General features: G+C 32.7%; 1 long non-coding RNA gene across 1 annotated transcript; it reads left to right on the top strand.

The window, feature by feature from the left end:
* Nucleotides 1-5,850: 5,850 nt before the first annotated feature.
* LOC143056056 (uncharacterized) lies at nucleotides 5,851-13,524 on the top strand. The gene is made up of 2 exons (XR_012972232.1): nucleotides 5,851-6,382; nucleotides 11,147-13,524. It is a non-coding gene; the product is annotated as an uncharacterized LOC143056056 (long non-coding RNA).

Genomic DNA, 13,524 nt, shown 5'->3' with positions numbered 1-13,524 from the left:
CGATTTCATTTCCAATGCTTAATAAAAGAAAATATTGAAAACAGTACCTGGTGCTTTACATTTGGTAACTCCTTCAACTCAGAAATATAATCAGGAAAAAATTCTAAGAAATTGAATGTATGTAACACTTGACCGGGAGCGAACTTTCAAATAAATTGATTGTTGCTTGATTTGCGTCCAATGACAGACATAATATTACGTTTATCATTGATTCAATACGTAGGTATGCTAGGTAGGTCCTCCGGATGATAGACGGTCCTTGCATTGAGTTATAAAAGGCCAAAAAATAACTAGTGTAAAACAACAGGAAAACCAAGTCTAATCTATTTAAAAAAAACAAATAGAAACGAGAAACACTTGTGAACCACACCAACAAACGATCACAATTGAACAACTAGGCCCTTTTTTAGGACATTTGCATAACAGTAGAGCCGGTTTAAATGTAGGATATCTTTCGCCATATTTGATTGTTAAAACAGAGAACATATGATTTTGAATCTAGTTAGAAAAATTAAACACAGGAATGCAGATAACTATTGTGAATTTCATTGAAAATAAAACAACTTATAAGAATATGATTTAAAAAATATTAGTACATTTGTATTTCACAAGTGTACATTATTTTTGCTTGATTTTTATTTATTTTTTTTAATTCTCACTTTAAGGGTTTGTAACTCTGAAATAGTGCATTTCCTGAATGAATCTACATGGAATTTTGCTATTTTGTTTTTAAGCCAGAAAAGCATACAGTGATCCTATCTTTGATTTTGATGTTCTCAAAGCATTGTTTTAAAGCTTTCTTCTTGTAATTTATTCAACAATTCTATCATTTTGTTTAGCTTTTAATCACCTTATGATGCTTTATCCTGTATAATCCATTAACAATTTATCATTTAATCACAACCTGTACCTTGAGAAAATTAGTGGGGACCCATCAATATTATCATATTTTTGAACATCTAACAATATTTACTACGTTTTGGCAAAGTATCAACATATTGTATAATTTGCAATTTATACTCCCATACCACCTTACTATATGCTGACCTTTACCCAGACAGTAGAGTAACATTACAACGTAAAGTCACGCACTATATAAAAAAATAAAACGGCTTAACCCAATCAAAAAGGCATTTAAACAAAAACAAGACACTTGTAACATTATCAATAATCTATGACACAGTACTAATACGATAGCAATATCAAAAAGACAACTGAAATATGTTTTCAGAATCACTGTCCATGTCTATTAATAACTCTTATCAGAATGTTTTATAAAAACATAAGTTTTATTGTACGAGATAGAAATTCAAAATCATAAGTCGAAAACAAAATAATGATGACATGGCCAAAAAACAAACAGCATTACATTGGCTGATCCAGAGGGGTTCCGGGGGTTGGAATCCCCCTTTTTTGGACGATCAATGCATTTGAATGGGAGCATATAGTTGACCCCCCTTTACTCTGTGTTGGGATCCGCCCCTGAGCAACCAAAAGACAAACAATAGTACACAAAACACAACATAGGAAACTTAAATCTGAGTAAATGTTATACATGAGTTGACCAGAATATGAAAAATATTACATGTATATAATATTTGTCTTTACCAAGCGAAATTCCTGACAGCGTTTTTTTTTTTGGTTTATCGACGCTGTCTATAAGGAACATTCATAAGGCACATTTGGTCAAACAAGTTTTACGTTCCTTCCATTTATAATCCAAAAATTCTAAAAGAAAGTTATTCAATATTGGCATAATGAATCCCATATGTAACTAAACATGTAGCTGGTCAAAATATTCCAAATACACAGGAGATGTTCATATCCAAAGTTTATTTTCCACATCGTTTTGTCATTATGTTCGTTCACCACGGTGGTTTGAGGTTGATAAAGAATTGTTTGAATATTTTGCCTTTTTTCTAATAACAAAAAGTCTTTTAAACATAGACAAACGATACGTAAAGACTAAATAGAAATATGTTTTAAGAAGAGTATGAACTAGTTAGTAGTGTTACAATATTTGGTATGAGTTTGTTCAATTGTGTGAAGGTATAATCGGACGAAACTTCCACGATGATATCGTTCTGAAAACATTGGAGAAAAAATCTTCTTTGTCTTTGTCAATTATAATTAACACATTAAAAATTAATGAAAGTACAACAGAATTTATTTGCAATCAATTAAGTATGCTAGTATCAAAATAAAATATAATGACATGATATTTTTCTTCATAATGATTAAAACCTATATGTCTTTAATTACTATGAAATAATCTGATGATAAATGAGGGTGGTAAAAGGGGGGGTTTGCTTACACGAAAAAAAAAGCAAAATGAGACATAATTTCATGTTAAACGTAAAATAATTTCTTGTCATGAACGTTGCACGAAAAATAAAGACTATGATGTAAACCTTTTGTAACTGAGGCACTGTGATCTTTTATATACTAGACAAAAAATAGAAACGATACCCAATTTTTTTACATAATAAATTTTATTAACAAAAAATTATGTATTGCGACTAGTTGTATATTGGAAAAGAGTCATAAGTCTGTAGGTTACTGCACTTTTGTTTTTGTTTTACCGGAAAATAACGTCATTTTAGAGTATTTTTGAATTTTGAGCGGAACCACATTTATGTCGCCCGAACACGGGTTTTAAATTTAATGAGGGTGATTAAATATCCGGTCAACACAGGTACACAAAAGGTGATTGAAGGTGACATCCAAAAATGCCGGTTCAAATGCCACATCTACGCCAAAATGAGCGTGATAGAGCAGTGGGAATGGTACAATCAGGTATGCGCCATATTGACGTTGCAAACAATTTTGGTGTTTCCAAATTGACAATAACCAGATTAATGAGTAGTTTAAGTCAGACTGGGTCCTCTAATGACAGACGACGTAGTGGACGTCCAAGAGAAACGACGTTACGCCATGACCGTCGAATAAGATTCACTCATCTCAGGGATCAGTTTTTCCCAGCTACAATACCACAGCACAATCATCGGGGAGACATAATCCAAGGATATCCGCCCAAACTGTACGAAATAGGCTTAGATAGGCTGGTTTGCGTTCACGACGTCCAGTAGTGGGATCCATTCTAAAACAGCGCCATCAAAATGCACGGCTACGTTAGGCAAATTCACGTTTGTATTGGAACCGTGTTAGGTGACACAATGTCATTTTTAGTGATGAGTTCAGATTTCGCTTACGTAGAAGTGATGGAACAATGAGAGTGAACAGACGGCAAAATGAACGGTATGCAGATGCATGTGTGCATGAATGTGATCGCTTTGGTGGTGGTGATGTGATGGTTTGGGCAGGAATCACGCATTGTGGACGCATTGACTTGAAGTTCATAAACGGAAGTCTTACTGGAATTCGTTATCGTGACGAAATTCTTTCTCCAATCGTACAACAATTTATTGCAAGGCATGGGAATCGGTATACTTTTTCAACAGGACAAGCTAGGGGTCACGTGGCACGTGTATGCACACAATATATTGGGCAGAATAACATTGACATTCTTCCATGGCCAGCTTTATCGCCAGATCTGTCACCCATTGAACATTTATGGGATTAATTTGACAAACGCATATGCAGACGTCATCAGCCACCCGAATCAGTCAACCATGTGTGGCAAAATCGCCTATTACAGAAACATGCATCAAGAACACCACAAAACTAGCCCTAAACAACATAAAAATCTTTAAAAAAACTTTTTGAGAAAATAACAAATATCCCACAATTATCAAAGGAGTAGGTCCGGTAAGGGCCGATTTTGGCCTCAAATTGCAGGTTCATCTAACGAAAGTTTTTGGACACTTTTAAACACTTAAGTGTCTATTTCACTTGATTCGATTAGTTTATGTGACAGATTTTAACTGATTTAGTCATTAAAAACGCTGTGATTCAAGCTTAAATATGAAAAATCTATCAAATATCCCCCAAAACGTCACTTTTCAGATGGTTTTTGTCCAAAATGAAAGTGGCCGCATCCGTGTTCATCCTCAACCTTTATATATATTTTGTATTATCATCAAATACAACTTACATTTCAATATTATGAATGAACACGAATGCGGCCACTTTCATTTTAGACGGAAACCGTCTAAAAATTAACAAAAATGCTAAAATTTTGAAGATTTCAGTAATTTAGCATGACTTAATGATGCTAGAACGCGATATTTGTGCATAGTATTGTCAAAAAACAGCTCATATTCATGTAGCAGAAGCATTTTACTTTCCAAAATATAGCTTAAAGATTACATTTTCATAATTTTCTAAAACTGCTATATTTTGGGGCCAAAAAGGGGTCTTACTGAACCTACTCCTTTGTCAGGCTGCTCGTAGTAAACGACCTTTTTAACATAATATGAAAAAATGAGTTGTGAACATAGATTATCTTTGAATCACACAAAGCAGCCAGCATTCATTGTAGCGTGTTTGAAAAAACTGCTTTCAACATTTGAGGTTTTGTTATCAATCAGGCTGTTAATTTCATTCGTTTGAAATATAACAATGTGCAATTTCAAGGCATTTTCAAGTTTACTATACGATAACTGTTTTGCTTATTGTTAAATATAGTTCGGTACAATTCAGTTGCTTACATCTCCAAGTATTTTGAGTCAGATAAAAAGTTGTCTCATTGACAATATCATCACATATCATCACATATCGTTTTCATAATACGATGCATTTCGACAATCCCGAACATAAACAGATAGGCAAAGCTCTTTAAAGTGTATATTTACTAACTAAAACTGAAATACGAATTTAAACTTGCAAATAAGTAGAGTTAATACATAGGTACGTACAGTGTGACGGGTCAGGATGAAATTTCCATATCTGCTATTGAACAATACGTTTGCAATACATTTGCAAAACATCGCTTTTTATCCGATTTCGGTATTTTAGTTCTCATTGCTCTTCAAATTGATTGTTTTGAAATTTTAGTCGAGCGTTACTGATGAATCTTTCGAAGAAGAAACGCAAGCCTGGAATGTCAAAGTTTGCTACTGGTATTTATAATGAGTTTATTTGTAAGGTTGATGTTTTGTTTTAAGTTTTAAGAGAATGTTATAGCACTTTATATAGACCCTTACATTCTAGAATAAGTCACTTGTTTTATTTAAAGTTTTATTTAAACCTACTCCTTTGTCAGGCTTATAAAAAAAAAAAAAAAAGAAAAGGGCAAGTGTATGGGTCAAACCTATCTGTTTATCTCAGTCCTTCTTGAAATCTTTTGAAAAGTCCAACGAAATAGTTAAGTAAATATAATGATTAAGCATGTTTGTCGGGTAGAATTATTTATTGTTACGGTTGCTGTTGCCTCAAATGCAAGACATAATCGTTAAAATTTCTCGATGTTTAAGTAAAATACTGATAAAATGCATAAATATATTCCATGCCCTTTTTTCACTTTGTGACTAGATAGATATAATTGAGTGGATTCTTTTGCAGCCATGACAGAAATATCGTTTTGACAAGAGTATATAATGTACTAACTTACGTACATTACCAATGTGTAAATTCAAGGATGTTGACAAGCTTTACTAAAGAGACATCTAAACAATTATCAAAAAAAAAAAAACTTAAGTAGATGATCAATCAAATATGCTGTTTCCATGCACAGGTACATGCAATTATCATAGGAAAATCTATTTCTATTTGAACTTATTAATTATTATAATCTTAATGGGAATCACATGGCGTTTAACCACATCGTTTGTAATGTACGCATCATTATATCCAGGTGTAACGGAAAATAAGAAGAATTAAGTATTGATGATACTGTCAAGTATAAAAGGTTTATCTCCAGCTAATTCGTTGCTACTGTCAGAAGATTGCAGAGGATCAAAAGCTAATTTATTTGTATACGATATTTCAAAGACTATTTGAAATTATGGAAGAAAAGCGAATAGAAATCGACGTAAATGGTCAAAAGTTTAAAATTTCACAAGACATTGTAGATAAAATTACACTTTCTGATTGTGAGGCGTCAAAAATATTTTTAGATAAAAAATCAACAGAGGATAATGTTGTCTACTTCGAGCGAAATACAGGACTATTTGGATCAATACTGTGTTACTATCAAGGTAGAACCCTTCATATGCCTTCAGGATTCTGTCCCGGGGAATTCAAAGATGAGCTGAAATTTTGGGGTATTGACCCTAAGCATTTATCGAAATGTTGTATGGGTCAATTTATTACATTCTGTGACGACCAAGACGTATTGCAAATTCTAGAAAACGACCAAATCAAAAAAGAAAATAATAAGACTGAACTCATAACACGAAAGGATAGTAAAGGCAGGTGGAAATGTATTCAGGCTAAAGGATGGCTTGTACTTGAGGAACCTAGTACTTCTATCCCTGCCAAGGTTTGTAATAAGTTAATGTCTCAATGAAAATTATAATTTGTGCAGGTTAACTCTTCTTTGGCTTTATTTTTTTGTCTTGAAGTATACTGCTGTTCCCGTAAATTGTTCGTTAGCATTTCCATTTGTTTTGTTATATAAAAATGTAATACACCAATTTTCTTGTGCATTCTATATATTTTATTTTCAATCGATTGTTGAATTTCGAATAACGGTATACTATTGTCTTTTTTTAAAGTGTTATTTACTTGCTGTTTCTGTATTGACTCTGTTACAGACGCAAAGAGTCGAGGGCCAATACAGCTGATCGAGAATCTGTAACAAATTATTTAATGATTTGTAAGGAACTCACTGTGAAGAAAATACAGAATTTCATATCTGAACTTGGGAGAACATGTCTGTTTGTATTTCACGTCCATGGATTTTTTTGTCAACATTGGCAGATTTAATTTCTGATTTCTCGTCCAAGAACTCAACATTTTGCTATTACAATTCATTTTATCTAACAAATATGAATTAGCAAGGAAGATTAAATCAGTTTAACTCTTTGTACCCTTGGGTCGTCTATGTTCTGATGAGTAAAGAACAGAAATAAAACAATATCTTTAATAATCGTAAATAGTACTCGAAAAGTCTGTAAAAAATTTTCGATTCAAGACTTCAAATTTTTTTATTCTATAATTTTAAGTTATGAAATTTATTATAAAACGTGTTTATGCATAACGATACGTCTTAAGTTGAGTAAGGCGTGAGAGAAATGAAACCGGAAGTCAACCCCATGAGCCATTTTGGCTTTTTTTAGTATTAACCCTGTTTTTCCGTGTTGGCCCTGTTCGAAAAGCAATATTAACTGTTGACTTGTATCGAAAATGGAACGTCTTCAGTGTTGCACAGGCTGATTCGTATTAGGGCTGATTTGCTCATATCATCTAATAATTCGTCTCATTCAATTTTTCTTGTTTCAATACAATGGTTGTATCCAGATGTTCATGTAAATACTTTGTTTTCATTTATTCTTTTTTTTTGGTTCAATACAGAGAAAGCTTATTGATGTTCTGTAAAATTCTTTTATTAAAATCCAAAGGACGTTAAGCAACCATTAATTATAATAATAATTGTTCATGCAAAATACTTCAATATGGGTTAAGCAAACACACATACAAACATATGTAATACAGATCGGGTAGAATTACTAATATAACCGTAAAAAACATTTAAGGAATGACTGTAATATTTAAAAATTCTAAATTCTATTTTAAACTGGTGTAAACCATGAAAAAACGTTGATGACGTCACGGTCACATGGAAAAATTATGTTTATGGGCTGATAAACATAACGACGTCAAATCAGAACACGCGTTACATCCAAAATTAAATTATTAATATTCAATTCGGTCAAATATATCAATCAATGAATTGAATCCGGTCTCTTTAAGTATTTTATACAGTGAACGCGACTCATAACTTTAATGAGAGTATCTAGCAAGTAAACATGATAATCACTGCTTGATTATCTGGATGATTTATTTTAAAATATTGTATAGAACCCACAACCAAAAAAGATATCGGAAGTCATCGAATTACGTCAAATGAATACAAAATGTAAGTTATGAATAATATATTTGAACAAAAGTGCATATACACATCAATTCTTAGAAAGGAAAAGAAAAGGGACAATAATGTGTTGACTACTGGGATATATCAAAATAACAGTTTTTACATATTTTTGTTTTTCGTATTTTCAGTTGCTGAAAAGTCTTCGGTATATATATATATATATAGCAAACGTACTTTTCCTACATGACCAACGCGACACGAATCGTTGTCATTTTTTTGGAATAATTATCGAACATTTGGAAAGATCATTAATAATAGAATATAAAATTAGAAACGTTTTCCGAAAAATTTTATCATCAGAGAAAGACTACTTTCATAACGTTGCAACAGCGCCTGACTTTTAATCATAAATCCTTCAGATGGAACGATATTATAGAACTTGTGTTTTTTTATCATGAATTAAAAAGGATGCTACACTGAAGCTATTACATGTTAGGATTGAAGTAAAGTTGAAGTCATCCCTTCGAACATTTTATGACCGCCAGTAAGAGCTTATTGACCGTAATGCAATATCTCTCACAAATATTAAAACCACGATCATGTGTTCTCTTCTTTGAATTCGAGATAAAAAAAAATAAGCAACCATATTATCGAATCTGTTCTTACCTGAGCAACACGACCGGTGCTGCATGTTGACAAAAATCTGCTTACCCTTCTGGGCCACGTATGATAACCCCGGTTTTTGATGAGCTTGTGTTGCTGTCTTTAGTGTTTTATGCTGTGATCTGTCTTTTCGTCGTTTGTTGATATTTTGCAATGTAGTTGCCGTTATATTTTCACTTATTACTTGTGAGAGTAGTGTAACAGTAGAACATACCAAATTGTAAAAATCCAGGTTTGCAAGTAGCACAAAAACAAGTAATAAAAAGACCAAAGTAGCAATCTGAGAGTACTCACAGTTACTGGAAGTTAAATCAAAGTCAATTTGAACTCGCATCTCGTAAACAGTCATGGATAAACATGACTTTGTGTAACGCCAAAATAGAAGTATTGTTAGGATATCAATTTAATAATAATAATTATTCATAACTGTATAGAAATGATGGTCAATTGTAATAAATGTAAAATACTTATTTTAAAAGTTTTCTGTTGCTATCTTAATTATAGAAATCATAAAGTGTTTCCATACAAACCAAATCAGAATTGCTAGTTTTCTGGTGCAATTCTTGATTTCAAAATGCACAAAATTCAAGAAAATGCACATACATTTCTTCTTTATGTTGTAATAATGAAACCAGTGCAACGATATTATTTTTATTACATAAGTATAAAAAAGGCATTTGCTCAAATTGCTATAAGCATGCAATGTTAACATTACTGAGCAAGGTTACGGTGTATGTATAAAGTAACTTTAGAATCATATAAGTAAAGAAATCAAATGTCATAGAGGCATGTACCAAGAAGGAATATGACATTCGTGAGATTTGTTTGAACCATTGATTTTGCTATTTTCGGTTATGAATTTCCTTTGCAGTTTTGTCCTTCGATCCACTCGATTTCATTACATGTATTTAATCAGAATAAGTTATAAAAGAAGTCAGATATTTTTTCTGCAAACCGAAATGTGTCCACAGTTCAATTATTATTGCACAATTTGATAGTTTCAAACAATGTTACAAATGATGATCGAATTTGCAAGCTTCTAACAGGGCATCACGAATTATTCTAAATGAGCGTAATAATATGACATCCGCAGAAATACTTTTTGTAATGTGTACTATTGATTGCTTGTCCTTTTCATTTTTAGACATGGTGTTGTCAGTTTCTTGTCGATTTATGAGTTTGACTGTCCCTCTGGTATCTTTCGTCCCTCTTTTTAGGAGCTGCGATTGATGCCAATGTTCTATATAATTTTAAACCTGATGCCTTTTGTTATCTAGTATTCATGTGTTTCCTTGCCTAATACGTTCTCCTATTTATTTGCATTGTACTCCTGTATTATTATGTTGTCATTTTAATGTTATATTTAACAATGCCATCAAAGTGCGAGGTTTGGCATGCCACAAAACCAGGTTCAACCCATCATTTTTTTCTTTAAAAATGTCCTGTACCAAGTCAGGAAAATGGCCATTGTTATATCATAGTTCCTTTCTGTGTGTGTAACATTTTTACGTTGTGTTTCTGTTGTGTCGTTTGTTTTCTCCTATATTTGAGTGTGAATTCACATTGCTATAAGACGTGTCGCGGTACTTTTCTATCCCAAATTCATGTGTTTGGTTTTGATGTTTTTCTCATCAGATTTTGTCTAATGCTTAGTCCGTTGCTGTGTGTGTTACATTTTAATGTTGTGTCGTCGTTCTCCTCTAATATTTAATGCGTTTCCCTCAGTTTTAGTTTGTAACCACGATTGTGTTGTTTGTCCATAGATTTATGAGTTTTGAACAGTGGTATACTACTGTTGCCTTTATTGTTCATATGATTTTGAAAAACAATTTTAGTTCTTTAACCAATTTATCAAATCAATCCAGAATATCTCAATGTTTTTATATATGTTCACCATGTAAATTCTAGAACACCCAGGCAAAGCTCTTGTAGTATGCTTATTATTCCAAAAACTCAAATTAAATCCTAGAAACGATTTGTGTAACGATACTGTTTTGTACACAATAGCGTTATAGAGTATAATTGGTGATGCCGTAACAGTAGACATCAATAACGTCGCCGAATGTTTTTTTTAATTTCCGTTAAAAATCACACCTTTGAAAACTAGCACTGTGCTAAGGACTTTCTTTGCACCAAGGGAAAGCGTTTATATTTTGAATCGAATTTCGATTTTTAAAGATATGCTGTGGACGAACGAATTAGAAAATCTTGATAAAGTACAAATATCTGCCGTTTTTATGATATTCCATATATATTCTTTGTATATATCTGGTGTACCATTCTGATCATTTTCTATAACAATTACAGTGAGTGTTAATGCGCAAAGTATTTTGAAAGGCAATCAGTTGTAGTGATGTTTAAATATTGCAACCGATCATATATTTGAAATGTTTAAAACTAAGACATCTCAGTGTCAATAAAACTCTTATTATGAAATTAAATACATGTTATATTATATAAATCCACATTCACAAATAGGATTTAAAACAAGTGGTCATTTTAATCTGTCTCCTTGTAGACATGTAAAATTATATTTTGTAATTGCAGGTCTATTTCTTTACCAGTGCACTGTTCGTGTTAGCGTCTATATTTGGACTTGTCTGTCAGACACACCCATCCTTCAGAAGACAGCTTATCCAATCAGAATGGGAGGAGTATTTTGGAGATGATTTCGAGGCTTATAAAGGTCACTTCGATGGGTCAAATAACGCAAATACAACAATCCCACCACTCCCGGAAATGGTCAGCACAAAGTTGGATTTCTTATATTATATTGAATTCATAACAGTGGCATACTTTACTATAGAAATCATCACTCGATTTGTACTATTTCCTTACAAGTACAAAAGTTTTTTCTTCGACTTTCTGAACCTTGTCGACATATTCTCTCTTGTGGTCATGTTTTCAATCTATTTTGCAAATCTCGCAAATCCGAAAGACAAATATGAAAAGTCTATTTTTGACATTATTCATTGTCTGCAGATAGTTCGAATATTTAGACTATTCCGATTGGTTAAAAACTTTACCGGATTTCGCGTGTTAATGTATGCTGTTCGAGCCAGTGGCTTTGAAGTCTTACTGATGTCAATGTTTCTGGTTGTTGCCATGTTGATGTTCGGAGCATTTGCTTTTTTCTCTGGAGATACTGCTTTCCCGAGTATACCAGATTCATTTTGGTGGGCAGTTGTTACTATGACGACAGTTGGGTATGGCGATATGGTACCTACTATCGGATTATCGAAATGTATTGGTGGTCTGTGTGCAATCACAGGCGTTTGTCTGTTGGCTGTCATCATACCAATATTTGTTAACAACTTTGTTATGTTTTACAACTACTCAAAAGTATGGCGAACTGCTTCGGAAAATTATTACGCAAATGTTTCAAAGACCCGTCCAAACTCGTGTCATAAGACAGTTCAGCATACCAAAGTAACACCACAACCTATTTGACATATTTACAAAGATAATACGATGTGCATTCCTCACACACCTGTTTAACAGTATCTGGAACTTTTTTGTCTACAATTGTATTTTAGGACTTTATTTATCTCATTTTGTGTGTTGCAAATTAACACTTCTTTACACTTGTAATTGTGTAGCTTAATACATTGTGAAAAAAACAGACATACTAAAGGTAAAACTTATTCAGTTAAAGTTGATCCAAGATTTATTTGGCTATTTTTATTTCCTTTTTCGTCATATGTTTTCAACTGTTTCGATTCTTAAACATCTTTGGCTTTCAAATTTTTGCTTTTAGTGTAGCTGGTGAAGGCAAGTCCAATGTGCATTGGAGGCATGATATCTATAACGTGTGGTTTTTAAGTTTTTTGTCATGCACTGTGTCGATCCTTGTTAGTGGACTATCAATATCCGAGGGTAATATCAGCTAAGTAGTCAGTTCTTTGCTACCCTGATATGATGTATAACAAACCCTTATGTAGTGTCCGTTTATTTTGAATTTATAAAGAAACTACAATTGCAACTCCCTTTGTTAAGTTTGCCTGATTTTTACAGCTATGGCTTTCAAATATTCGGCTTTGTGCTTTCTAGGTGAAGGTAACGCAGGTAGATGGCTCCAAACGCATACTGTTTATAAAGTTTGTTTTCATCCTTCATTTTTGAATCATTGATTATGATACTTATTGTTTCACATATGGGTAGAAAGCAACTTTGATTCTGAATGGTTAAATGAGCCGTCTGATGAGGGAAAAACACCAGCTTAGTAAGATCATTATATTTTGCGCTTTAAAGTGAAAGTTCATCATCTGGTTTTAATCCTGTATGTAGAACAATTGCTCTTCTAGACAGTTCAATAGATAAGGCATTTCATGTTTGGTTGCTATCGACAAATTTTATATTTATATACATAATTAACTGATGTAAGTAATATGAGCCAGGATACCAAAACAAATTCAACGACTAATTAAACTAGAATTAGGTTTGGCTTCGAACTGAGATACCAAGTTGAGATTAAGAACAGTGATAACATCATTGTTCCTTGGCTTTCGAATTTATTAATTACGCAAGAAGATTTTGCGTTATGAATTAATACATAAAATCCATGTTTACCCCTTGAAATTGCAAAGTCAATAGTCTTGAGATTACCGATTTGAAATGTCAGACAAACAGGTGCAACCCATAATTTGTTCTAAATTGTCCAGTACCAAGTCAGGAATACGACAGTAGTTATCAAATAATCCATTACAATGTATGTTGGTGTGTATTTTTGTTGCAGTTCAATGTTTCCTTTGTTCTGTTGTTTTCATTTTATAGTTGATGTGCTGCTTCCCCTTGGTTTTAGTTTATAACCCATATTTGTTTTCGATTAATCGCTGAGAACTATTGAAAATCGGTATGTTTCTGTTGCCTTAATTCAATGATAATTTTTCTTGTGCAAAGGAGAAATAAATTGGTTGTACATAGTA

This window comes from Mytilus galloprovincialis, chromosome 13 (genome assembly GCF_965363235.1).
Source record: "Mytilus galloprovincialis chromosome 13, xbMytGall1.hap1.1, whole genome shotgun sequence".
In the NCBI taxonomy this organism is placed as follows: domain Eukaryota; kingdom Metazoa; phylum Mollusca; class Bivalvia; order Mytilida; family Mytilidae; genus Mytilus; species Mytilus galloprovincialis.
The sequence above is the reverse complement of the archived record's forward strand: the minus strand, read 5'-3'. Positions and strand labels throughout refer to the sequence as shown.